Source organism: Elgaria multicarinata, chromosome 13 (genome assembly GCF_023053635.1).
Source record: "Elgaria multicarinata webbii isolate HBS135686 ecotype San Diego chromosome 13, rElgMul1.1.pri, whole genome shotgun sequence".
NCBI classification, from domain to species: Eukaryota; Metazoa; Chordata; class Lepidosauria; order Squamata; family Anguidae; genus Elgaria; species Elgaria multicarinata.
In genome coordinates this window covers 12,227,711-12,240,257 of record NC_086183.1, presented here as the reverse complement: position 1 = coordinate 12,240,257, position 12,547 = coordinate 12,227,711, and the positions used below count along the sequence as shown (strand labels likewise).

Sequence of the window (12,547 nt, the reverse complement as noted above, 5' to 3'; positions counted from 1 at the left end):
ACAAAAGGAAAAGGGATTGGGAGGGAGGAGGAGGAGGGGGAAAAGGAAAGCAAATTCAGGCACTACAATCTTAGTTGCAAAGTTCAGCAGTTACAGTTGACAGCAGGCGGGAGGGGGCTCTCAGCTGGAGCTGGACCCAGGCACGGTGGAGAGGTGCCTGGCTGCTGCTTCCTCCCTCACTGGTGGCCTCTGCAGAGACAGTAGGTAGCAGGAGGGAGGGGGCTCTCAGCTGGAGCTGGACCCAGGCACGGTGGAGAGGTGCCTGGCTGCTGCTTCCTCCCTCACTGGTGGCCTCTGCAGAGACAGTTCATGTTTATGTCTAAAGATGCATAGAACTGCTCCCTAAATCATCTGCCTGTCTCTCTTTTTTGGTTAAACCCCTGATTGAACTGGAACTGATCATCCAGGGTCAATTCACATAGCTGCTTTTCGAGGCTTCTTTCTCAATCCATGCAGGTTTGCTGCCCAGCAGAGACTGAGCCAGTGCATGGAAAACTGACTGTGTGCATAAGGATTGCAAGACTAATATGCAAAGAACCAGCCTATTCCTTTAGAAGGCTTTAATTTTACTTGGGAGCAAGTCATACTGGATGCATGGAATTTATTTCCATGCATAGGATCAGGCTGCAAGTCCAAACTGGGCAGGAGAGAATGCAGCCACTATGTCGACAGCCCCATTTCTCCACTGGCACCTTTATCCCACACACTTCCCTGGTCCGCTGTGTAGTAAAAATCTGGCAGCCGTAGCATCAGGCCAACCAACTCTACTACTCCTTTCCACCCAATTCCAAGGAAGCGGTTTCTGTACTAAACCGGCGTCTGTTGGCAGTAATGGATTGGATGAGGGCGAACAAATTGAAGCTTAATCCAGATAAGACAGAGGTGCTCCTGGTCAGTCGAAAGGCAGATCAGGGAATAGGGATTCAGCTTGTGCTGGATGGGGTTACACTCCCCCTGAAGACACAGGTCTGCAGCTTTGGTGTACTTCTGGATTCAGCCCTGAGCCTGGATGTGGCCAGAAGTGCATTTTGGTGGTGGCCAGAAGTGCATTTGCACAGTTAAAGCTAGTGCGCCAACTGCGCCTGTTCCTAGAGAAGTCAGACCTGGCCACGGTGACACATGCTTTAGTTACATCCCAATTGGATTACTGTAATGCGCTCTACGTGGGGCTGCCTTTGAAGAGTGTTCGGAAACTCCAGCTGGTTCAAAGAACTGCAGCCAGATTGTTGACCAGGGCTGGTGACAGGGAGCATACAACTCCCCTGTTAAAACAGCTCCACTGGCTTCCAGTCTGTTTTCAGGCACAATTCAAAGTGCTGGTTATGACCTATAAAGCCCTATATGGCTCGGGTCCAGGTTATTTGAAAGACCGTATTCTCCCTTATGAGTCTGCCCGTGCTTTGAGATCTTCTGGAGAAGCCCTTCTTTCAGTCCCACCATCTTCACAGGTGCGCTTGGTGGCGACATGGGAGAGGGCCTTCTCGGTGGCTGCTCCAGTGCTTTGGAACTCTCTTCCCGGGGAAGCTAGGCTGGCTCCCTCCTTGATGGGCTTTCGGAAGTAGGCTAAAACTTGTTTGCTCCAGCAGGACTTTGGAGAATAAACTTGCCCTCCATCTATGTTAATGACTTATTATTTTGTTGTGTATTTTTTTTAAAAAAATTCTTTTTGCCAATGTATGTTTTAAACTTTGTAAGGCCACCTTGAGGCCCAGTATTGGGCAAAAGGCGGGATACAAATAAATATAAATATAATAATAATAATAATAATAATAATAACAACAACAACAACAACAACAACCATGATCAGTAACCCATATACAGTGGAGAGCTATACACTGATTTTCTCACACAACTCATCATGGGTATGCTGAAAATTTGCACTCAGTGCAGGCTGATGCATACAACCAGTTTCTATCTTCACATTCAGTCATGGATAGAAGCAAGCATGCAATTCAGTCATGAGTGTTTCAACACATTCCCATATAGTGCAACAACCAATATTAAAGCAAATGAGGTTTCCCAACTACCTTCAGCACAGGCTGGCCAGCAGGCTTCACACATGCTAGATACACCCATAAAACACACATACATCCAACCCAGATTAGCTTTGCAAGTTCATTTTTGGGCTTATTCTACCTGTTTTGATGCTCTCTAGGATGCAAATGCATGGAACAGAATTTCATAACTTTTTTTTTTTTAAAAAAAAATCTGTTTACAATAACAATGAAACACAGCCTGTTTCACTGTTGATTTTAAACCTCAGAAAATAAAATATGGCGCTCTGCTTTGCACATGCACCCACACATACGGCAGAAAGCATGGCACAGGAATAAAATAAACCCAAAATGCATGAGTGACATAAACTTACTTTGGATACCAAGTGGCAACCAAAACCAACCTAGATTAAAACTATGCACTAAAATGTGTGCGCTCCTAAAGCTATGAAGGAGAAGCAGGGCCATAAGGTATTGGCAGGGAAATGGACAGCAAGGGCAGTGGTTTGAAAAACCAGAAGCCAGTAATTAGTGCAAAACTGTCTACAGCCACAAAAATGCTAGGTTGTTCCCGGCAAGGCACTAACTTCCACCTCACTTCCCCAGTGAGTGGAATAGCAAAAATCCAACCATCTATACCTGGATGCAACTATGAAGCACGCTAAAACCACTGCAGAACTTAATGATAGGATAAGAGGAGACATTACATATAAAATTTAGGTAGGACAATTTCCTGACAGAATAGAATGACTAATGCCACAAGAAGAAAAGTGCCATGGCAGAGCACGTGAAATACGAGGGCAGTAATGCTAGCAACAAAAGGAGGGCAGCAGCACGGGCGCACATACACAGGAAATTGCTTTTACAAAAGACTGCTAGTTTTCCATGCCACTCCACTCATAAGCAGAAACACTGAACAGACAAGAACTTGCCATCCCCTTTATCACTCCGACGGCCAGTACAATGTTGGCGGGGGGTGTTGGGGGGGAAACGTGTTCAAAGAAGAGAAAGAGGGTAATTATTCTATGGTCAAGAAAGGAGAGAAAGGGAGGGGTCTCGGGTATTTGACCATAAACTGCAACCTGTTAGAAAGGAAGGAAAGTCTTGTACTGTCTTGTACACAGACGTATTGTGTCAGAAGCTTTCATAGACCAGAATATAGTGAGCTCTAGTGCACTAAAAGGGCCATACCTCAGCAGCACAACACATGTTTGGCATACAGTGCCAGGTTCCAACCCCAGCATTTCCAGGTAGGTCTGGGAGGGTGGGGGGAAGGCTCCAGCCTGAAACGTTGGAGAGCTATTGCTGCTCAGCGTACCCCATACTGATCTAGATGAACCCACAGCTGGACTCCATGCAAGGCAGCTTCCTGTACAGAGGTTTTCCTATCGTTCTACAGGAAAGGCCGTTCGTAGCTCAGTGGTAGACCGCACACTTTGCATGAAGAAGGTCCCAGGTTCAGGTAGGTCCGGAAGCAGATCTCTTGTCCGAAATACTGGAGAAGCGCTGCCGGTCCATGTAGTAGTCAGTACCGAGCTGGACAGACGGACGGACGGCCTGAATCGAAGGCAACATCCTACATTCCTAAAAAAACACATTCTACCGCAATAGATCTGTTGCTCTTTCGAGCGCCACAAGACTCTCTCTTTTTGGGATGAGTGCATACGTGTGTGTGTGTGTGTGTGTGTGTGTGTGTGTGTAGGAAAGGGTGATAGTTGCTGGGACAAATGAACACAGCTGCTCCTTTGGGATTTTGTTTGGGAAAAGTCACCTCAAGAAAGAAAAGGGGCGGGGGAAGCAGGTTATGGGGCAATAGGTTATGGGAGCACGAAAGGAAGGGGGTCGGTATCAGGCGTCACTGGAGGAAACATCTGCCCCTCTCAAAGGGGGCAGTGGGGAGGCAAGTTCCCTCACAAGAATGGGGGGGGGATTGGGGGGAGAGTTACCTGTCAGGCCTCCTCAGGGCAGGCTCAGCAGCCGCAGCAGCCAGGGGACGCAGCCCTTGAACTTCCATGCAGGGGGGCGGCTCGACCCCTGTGCCAGGGCAGGGGCCCCTCCAGGAGGTGAGTGGCTGGGCGGCAGCCTGAGCCCCTGGCCAGGTTTCGCAGCCCCGGCCTGGCTGGGACTCGAGCCCTCCTCGGCCCCCTCCTCTGTTTATCCCCGCCAGCTGTCTCGGGCTCAGCAGACACCCACCCACCCCGCCGCCGCCGCTACCAACATCGCCGCCTCCGCCTCCTCTACCGTTTCGCCCCCTCCCCTTCCTCCACCGTTTCGCCCGCCAGCGCGCCTGCGCGACGCTAACTGCGCCACCAACTCCCTCTCCCCGCGCCGGCCTTTACGCCGCGCGAGTGGCGCAATCGCGCTTCGAGAATAGCTTTGCCCTCCCTTGACGTTAATCGTCCGATTGGCCGCGCGAGGGAGTGGCGGCCCAGCCGCCCAAAGGGAATCCGTCGAACGGCGGGAGGCTCGGGCCAATCTGCGCACTTAGAGTAACGTTGAGAAGGGGCGGGCCCAACAGGGACAGGAGGGAATGCTGGGAGTTGAAGTGTGCAGAGGAGAGGAAATGGGTTCTCCCTTCCTAGGCCAGTGAAAACTATGATTATTGTGGGTGGTCCAAGGGTTGGGAACACCATTTTGCGCGTTTTCCCCATCGGTGCAAAAATTCAGTTTTGGGAGCATAGCTTATTATTATAACCATATTTAGAATAACAACAACCAGTTGTCTTGTTTGCTCTGTTAAAACCTTTTTTTGTGTTGGATTAAGGAATAAGCCTCATTTGACACAGCACGACTTGCTCCTGAGAAGACATGCATAGGGTTGCACTGTAAAAGTTTAGGTCTGTGATGTTCACTAGGAAATGTTAGTTGACGTAAGGGTAGCTGACAAATATTCCAGAAGGGGAGGTCCTTGTAAGGGGGTAATCTTTTTGCAATCTTACCCGAGAGGAAGCCCCATTGAACACAGTAGGACTTACTTTTGAGTATACATGCATAGGGTTCGCTTGACACTAGCAGACTTGAACTGAACTGGAGTGGCTGACTCCCAACAAAGAGTTTTGTGGCACTTTAAATATTTATTTATTAAATTTATATACCGTCCCATAGCCGAAGCTCTCTGGGTGGCTTACAAAAGTTAAAAACAGTAAACGTTAAAAAAAGGATACAAAATCTAAAACCATCAAAAAATATAAAAACAACAGTATAAAACAGTATCCATTTTAAACAACAACAGTTCTGGGGTCCATTTAAAAAAAAACTTAGCATATGTTGTTAAATGCCTGGGAGAAGAGAAAGGTCTTGACCTGGTGCCGAAAATATAACAATGTTGGCGCCAGGCGAGCCTGATCGGGGACATCATTCCATAATTGGGGGGGCCAGCACTGAAAAGGCCCTCTCCCTTGTTGCCATCCTTCGAGACTTATTACATTTAAAGACTTATTACATTTATGATGGCATATCAGCTTTCATGGGTTAGAGGGCATTGTCTGCGGACTCTGATCCCCAAAAGCTTGCGCCATAATAAATCTGTGAAGTCGCTCTGTTGCATTTGATGCAACAGAGTAATGATGCAACCCTGTAACCCACCCACCCACCTCTGTGTGAATTGTCACTACAGAAAACAATTGCTCCTTTCGAGGTTGGGTTGTTATTCTTTTGCACCCAATTCAACTTTGCTTTGCCAACCAGAAATGCACAACCTGCTCAGGCTGGAACGTTTACTCTTTCTTGAATGGATCTCTGCAAAGTAATGGGATCTCCTTCCTCTTGCTCAGGGTTTCTGGCCTCAGTTTGTGTGATAACATCTCCCATGACCTTCTTTTGTCTCTGTCTCATATTTATCTATCTGACAGCTTAGGATAACATGTCTTGCATCGGAGGAAGTCACACTGGGCGCAGTCCTATGTATGTATAGACAGGGGGGGGAAAGCTCTGTAGGACATGCATAGGATTACACCTTAAATATGTTACCATTTAATATGCCACAGAGGACACTTAGACCTGGTGTAGGATTGGGCTGTGCAGCTGCAATCCTATACACACTTAATTTGGAAGTAAGCCCCAATAGAACATAATGGGACTCATTTCTGGAATGCTCAGCTGTCTGAAATGACTCCACCCATTTTCCATTGCTGCCCCTTATGCCTGGAACTGCCTCCCAGAATTATTAGTATTATTTATTTATTTATTTCATTTTTATACTGCCCAATAGCCGAAGCCCCCTGGGCGGTTCACAAAGACTAAAACAATTCAAAGTATAAAACAAACAGTATAAAAACATAATATAAAATACACATTAAAACGGATTAAAACATACCATACATGATTAAAACATCCTGAAAACATCCTGAAAACATTCTAAAATTTCACTGGATAGGCCTGCCAGAATAGATCAGTCTTTATTGCTCTTTTAAATTCTAAAAGACTGTCAAGTTGACGAATCTCCATCCACAGTCTGGGAGCAGCGGAAGAGAAGGTCCTCTGGGTAACAGTTGTTAATCTAGTTTTTGCTAGCTGAAGTGGATTCTACCCAGAGGACCTGAGTGTGCGGGGTGGATTGTACGGGAGAAGGCGATCCCGCAGGTAGCCTGGACCCAAACCATGTAGAATGCCCTCATGTGACCCCTCCCCACTTATTTCTTTATTTCTCTCCTCAAAATCCACCTTTTTCCAGGTAGCCTTTGGATCAGCCCCCTGCCCAGTCCCTTACCTTATTGTAACTAAGTCAAAGAATGTGTCATTTAAGTCATCACATTTTATTTATTAATACTCATTTTACACTGTTTAGGGTGCAATCCTATGCATCTTTATACAGAAAAAAGTTCACCTTTTTTTCTGTCTAAACATGCATAGGATTGCACCTGTAATATCCTAAAATCTCTGTGCTATTCATAAAACATATATAACGTAGTATAAAAACAATGTAAGAACAATCTCTTCACTGGCTGCCAATTAGTTTCCGGGTGAAGTATAAAGTGTTGGTTATCACCTTTAAAGCCCTACATGGTTTGGGTTCAGGCTACCTGCGGGATCGCCTTCTCCCATACAATCCACCCCGCACACTCAGGTCCTCTGGGAAAAATCTACTTCAGCTAGCAAAAACTAGATTGACAACTGTTACCCAGAGGACCTTCTCTTCTGCTGCTCCCAGACTGTGGAATGGCCTGCCGGAGGAGACTCTTCAACTTGACAGTCTATTAGCATTCAAGAAAGCTATCAAGACTGATCTCTTCCAGCAGGCCTATCCAGGGGAATTTTAGGATGTTTTTAGAATGTTTTTAGGATGTTTTAACAATGTATATTATGTTTTTAATTCAGTTTTATGTATTTTATATTTACTGTTGTTCCCTGCCTCGATCAAAATGGCGAGGCAGGTAAGAAATAAATTTTATTATTAATTAATTAATTAATTAATTCCAAGCATGACTACAGAGACAATATGTTTTATTTTATACTACTTTTATACCATTTAATATCCTAAAATCTCTAAGTGCTTCACCATACATATTAGATATAGTATAAAACCAATGTAAGAACAACATGAATTAATCAATTAAATCAGGGCATCACGTATTCTTCCCTGCTTACCCTTCTTCTGTTGTTTTCCCATGTCTATTTCAAACTGTGAGCCCCTTGGAGTAGAGACCTGTCATATCTGTTCTTTGCAAAGCAAGATGTACATAGATGGCACTAGAAAAAGAAATAACAACAATAGCTCCTGAACATGGAGATTCCACACAACATCATTACAAACTTACTGACAAACCTCTCCACCTTCTCTACAAATTCGTCTATCCCCCTTTAAAGCCATTTTTAATTAATGGAATAAAGATGTGCCATGGTCACATCTTCATTCCATTCATTAGCTACGTGTTATGTGAAAATATGCTCTCTTACGGCTCTCCTGAATTTACTGCCAATCAGTTCTTCTCGTTATAATTATCTAAATATCTGTACAGGCAGGTGCTGCAATGTAGGTGAAAGGAAATGAACCCTGCAGGGAAGAAAGGAAGGTGGAAGATAGCAGACTGAATGTTATTAGAGATATTAAACAGTCTGCTATTCGAGATATTAAATACCTCAAATAGCAGGCTGAATGAAGCAATGGAGACAGAGAAAGCTGGACTTTGGGGATGGACAAATTGTTCCAGTTGTGGAGTGGAGATGAGAAAGAAGTTGCAATTTGGGGTTTAACAAGAAGAAATGGAGACAAGGACAGGAAAAATAAGAGTGCGAAAATATCTAAGTAGGGGTGGCCCAGATACAGAAAAGCACAGAGTTCCTGTACCTCTCATAGTTGTCTAGAAGAGTGAAGTGCAGCGGGTGTACCTCTGCACGGAAGCTATTCCCAGCTGAAATTCCCTCTTCTACAGGTGCAGGAACCCTGCCCACCCTATCTCTGAAAGTGCAATTCTGTGTCCACATACCTGGAAGTAAGTCACACTGAAATCAGTGGGTCTTCTTTCTGAGTAAAACCACATAGGCTAAGTCAGAACAGAGACGTAAAAGAAGACCTTCAAAAGAATATGAGATGAAAATGGATCAAATAAGGAGACACAACAGTAGGATGATCATATGGAAAGGAGGACAGAGCTCCCGTATCTTTAGCAGTTGGAACAGAAAAGGAGAATTCAGCAGGTGTCATTTGTATGTATGCAGCACCTGCTGAAATTCCCTCTTCTTCACAACAGTTAAAGCTGCAGGAGCCCTGCCTTCTTGACCAGATAGAAAAGAGGGCAGGGCTCCTGCAGCTTTAACTGTGGTGATGAAGAGGGAATTTCATCAGGTGCTGCATGCATACAAATGGCACCTGCTGAAATTCCCTTTTCTGTATAACTGATAAAGATACAGGAGTCAGTTACCTCCATGGTAAAATACATAACCTTAAATATTGGCTTTATTAAAAAAAAAACTTAATTATTGCATTTTGTTTAAATCCACTATATCATCATCATCATCAATCATCATCATCATCGCTTTCTCACTCATGGTGGTTTTTCTAGACGGACATGACAGGCTTTGCCAAGTCATGCTGTCTTTTACAGATTCAGCAATTTCTTGACAATTGAGCATGTTTTAATTATGACTGCTTTCTGGACAGGGGTGTGGATGTATTTGGTAGGCCCAGTTTCTGAAGATTTTCTGTATAGTTTTTTGATGAGATGCCGGTGACTGATATGACTAATGGAATAATTGTGACCTTTTCCTGTTGCTATAGTTCTTTGACTTCCATGGCCAGTGGTGTATATTTCTCTCTCTTTTCCTCTTCCTTTTTGACATTTTATTTATTTATTTATTTATTACATTTATATACCACCCCAAAGCTGATGCTCTCTGGGCGTTTTACAAAGACTAAAATATTGAACATTAAAAACCAATATACAAAACCTAAAAACCATAAAAAGCATAAAAACAGACAATATCTATTTTAAACAAGTATTCTGAGGTCAGATAAAAACTCAATACATGGTAATAAATGCCTGGGAGAAGAGAAAAGTCTTGACCTGGTGCCGAAAAGATAACAATGTTGGTGCTATGCGAGCTTTGCCGGGGAGATCATTCCATAATTGGGGAGCCACCACTGAGAAGGCCCTCTCCCTTCCTGTTGAGAAAATCAAGGGAAAAACAGCATCACCAGGATCTGTGTGAGTGAGAGACTAAAAGCTCTGGTGCTTGCAAAATCAATTGCTTATTGTAATCCAAAGATAAACCAGTCAATCTTCTTAGTTTAAAACTTGCCACAAAGGTTATAAGGTGCTCAACATTTCGGGTTCACAAACCCTTCGTCAGGAGCTATAAAACATTAAAATTATGTATGCATGAAGTTTTATCACATTAAAAATATAAAGTTCAAAGGAACAACAGTAGCATTCCCCATAGCGGCTGCAGCTATAGAACGGATGTTGCACCTCTTTCAGACTAAAGACTGAATTCCCTCTCAGGGAACACATTCCTGTGGGTAGGGTTGCCATATTCTGAATCCACAAAACTGGGACAATTTTTGGAGGAATTTTCTTTTATTTCTCCCCTCTCTCCTTTCCTCTCCTTCACCCCCTCACTTCCCACTCACCCCCACAAAACTCTCTTTCTTCCCCCACAAATAACCCAGCAGCTCTGCCCGGCACTTACCCTAAAGCTGTGACCGCAACCAGCCAAGCTCACCAAACAAATGTGCTTTTGGGCACAGGGTGAAAATAATTACAAAATGTGCCTTCACCTTCCACCCACTTCAGCTCAGCACTAATTATAATGCCATTTCCTTTCTATGCAGTTTGCAAAATAGTATCTGACTCCAGCTTGTCTTTCTCATTTCAGCCCTACTACCTCTGCCCTTTGTTGGAGGGGCTGTGAGGTTCAAAGATCCTACCAACTTATGTGGTGGCGGTGTGCAAAGGTGGCTAAGTTCTGGGGTGAAGTTTTCACTAGCCTAATCTACACCAAGCAAGATCTTGCACTATGAAAGCAGTATGAAAGCAGTATATAAAAGGCAGGAGCCACACCAAGCAGGATATAGTGGTATGAAAATGGTATATGGTATGTGTCCATGGGCCCTAACAGTTGTCAGTGCACTTCAATACTGTTTCAAAGATAGGTCTGTTGCAAATGAGGAATGCAGTATTATATAAAAATAAAACTTTTATTGCCTCAAACAAACATAGCTTCTAACTAACTTCTCTCCAGCCCTGACTGACTCCCGAGAGTGCTGAGTCACTGACTGCTGTGTCACCTCCTGTTTGGGCGAGTATTCCTTCAATCAAAGTCTGTGTCCCTGACTTCGTCTTCCATCTAACTTCCTGTGTGTCTCACTTAGTTCTACCTATTGATACAAATACCGCTATAAAGCAGTCGTGTGTCTCCTGTCTCTGATATACTGCTTTCATACCGCATTCATAATGCTATATCCTGCTTGGTGTAGATTAGGCCACTGAAATAAATAAGATTACAGGTCAAACCTTGTCTAAAACACCAGAACTTACCTTATTGAAACTTTTCCCAAGGTGTTAATGAGAATTGTTTATTTAAGCCACTTGCGGGATATTTACTGGTAGCTGCTAGACTTGTCATAACTAATTTTTGGAAGACTTTGGAAGGAGCTACACTGGATAACCAGCTTAAAACAGTTTGTAGAATTGCTCTAACTGGAAAAAAAAAACCCTGACCAATAAATTACACCTGGCTAGAGGACAAAAATACAAGGACACGTTTTCAGCTGATTGGTCCTGCTTTATTAGGTATACAGCTCAAGAAGATCAGCATAAAAAATTTCCAGATGTATATGAATCGTTTTGGATGACTTAGGAATATGATATTGTGACTACCAACCATTTTTGTATTATTTAAATGTTCTTAGTGTAAGGAAGGGGTTAAGTGTACAAAGAATTGCTGTTTTTAAGAATTTTTATTCATTGTCTATTGTCTGTTATAGAACTGCAGAAGTACCGCTTATCTCTCCACCTGGCCGTGGGCGTGAGGCCATCTCCTGGCTCCGTCAAGGCGAGAGAAGTGGCCTTGAGGCAATTTGCATCTGTGAAGGGAAAAAATGGCCCATCCGGAGGGAGGGGGGAGTAGAATAGTTGAGTGGCCATAAAAAGTACCAAACGTGGGGCCTGGCGCCTGAGCTGAAGGACACCTGGCTGGGGAAGTATATTCTGTAACAATGTATTAGTATTGCTGGTATTGGGGTTCAGGGTGTTATTTCTGTATCAATTTTAGTAGCTAATCTGATGTGATGCTTGCCTCTTACCCTTCCAATTTCAATAAAGGATTGGGCCTAACCCTTTCAATTTGAGAGCTGTGTGCTTTATTCCAAGATCTGTGCAAAATCCAGTGGACAGCCGGTTTGGCTGAGTGTGGTTTCCTTTACACTTAGTTTCTTTAACTTGATTTAAACTTTGTTTATTTTCTGATTTTTGTTTATTTGATTGAGTAAGGGTTGCTATGTTTTTTGTAGGGGGGAACTTAATAAAATTTTATTATTATTAATATTAATAATAATACCTTTTCCTCCAGGCAACACTGTCTCCAATTTAATATGAAAGTCCATTTTGCCTCTCTCTCCCTCCTCCCTTCTGCATTAATGGGGCTCTGAATATATCAGTTTTTGGTCCATCGCAGTTAAGAGGATGCTCTGAACTGCCAGTCAACTCCCTGGTCCCCATGCCAACTTGATCTTTCAGTTCATATCTACACATGGAAAATTGAGTGCACAGTGCACAGATCCTTAGTATCAGGATGTGTTTATGAAGATTATGAATTTCCTGTTCTATGCTATCTCTCCCCACAATCCCGCACTATGAGAGCCGGTACCTACACCTATGTCATGATGATGAATAGGGCTAGCCTTCCCACAAAGCAATGTGAAACAGCTGCTTCAGGCAGCAAACTCTATAACATGTGCGATTTTCCTGCCCCTCATTATCATTTCTTTTAAAATAAGCTCCAGGGCAGGCTGGGAATTCCTTTAACCTTTGGAGTAATGGAAGAAAGGGGCTTTTTTGGTGTTAGTTCCCCCGCTGAAGGAACACCCTTTCCCAAAGATTCGCATAGCACCGTTG

At 43.8% G+C, this 12,547-nt stretch overlaps 1 protein-coding gene across 2 annotated transcripts in view; it reads right to left on the bottom strand.

Annotated features, from left to right (window-relative positions):
- Positions 1 to 4,197, bottom strand: part of WDTC1 (WD and tetratricopeptide repeats 1) — a 42,867-nt gene extending 38,670 nt beyond the window's left edge. For both annotated transcript variants that reach the window (XM_063140467.1, XM_063140466.1), the window contains exon 1: positions 3,941 to 4,197. The gene's annotated coding sequence lies outside the window, so the exon portion shown is untranslated. The remainder of the gene's footprint in view (positions 1 to 3,940) is intronic.
- Between the last annotated feature and the right edge of the window lie 8,350 nt (positions 4,198 to 12,547).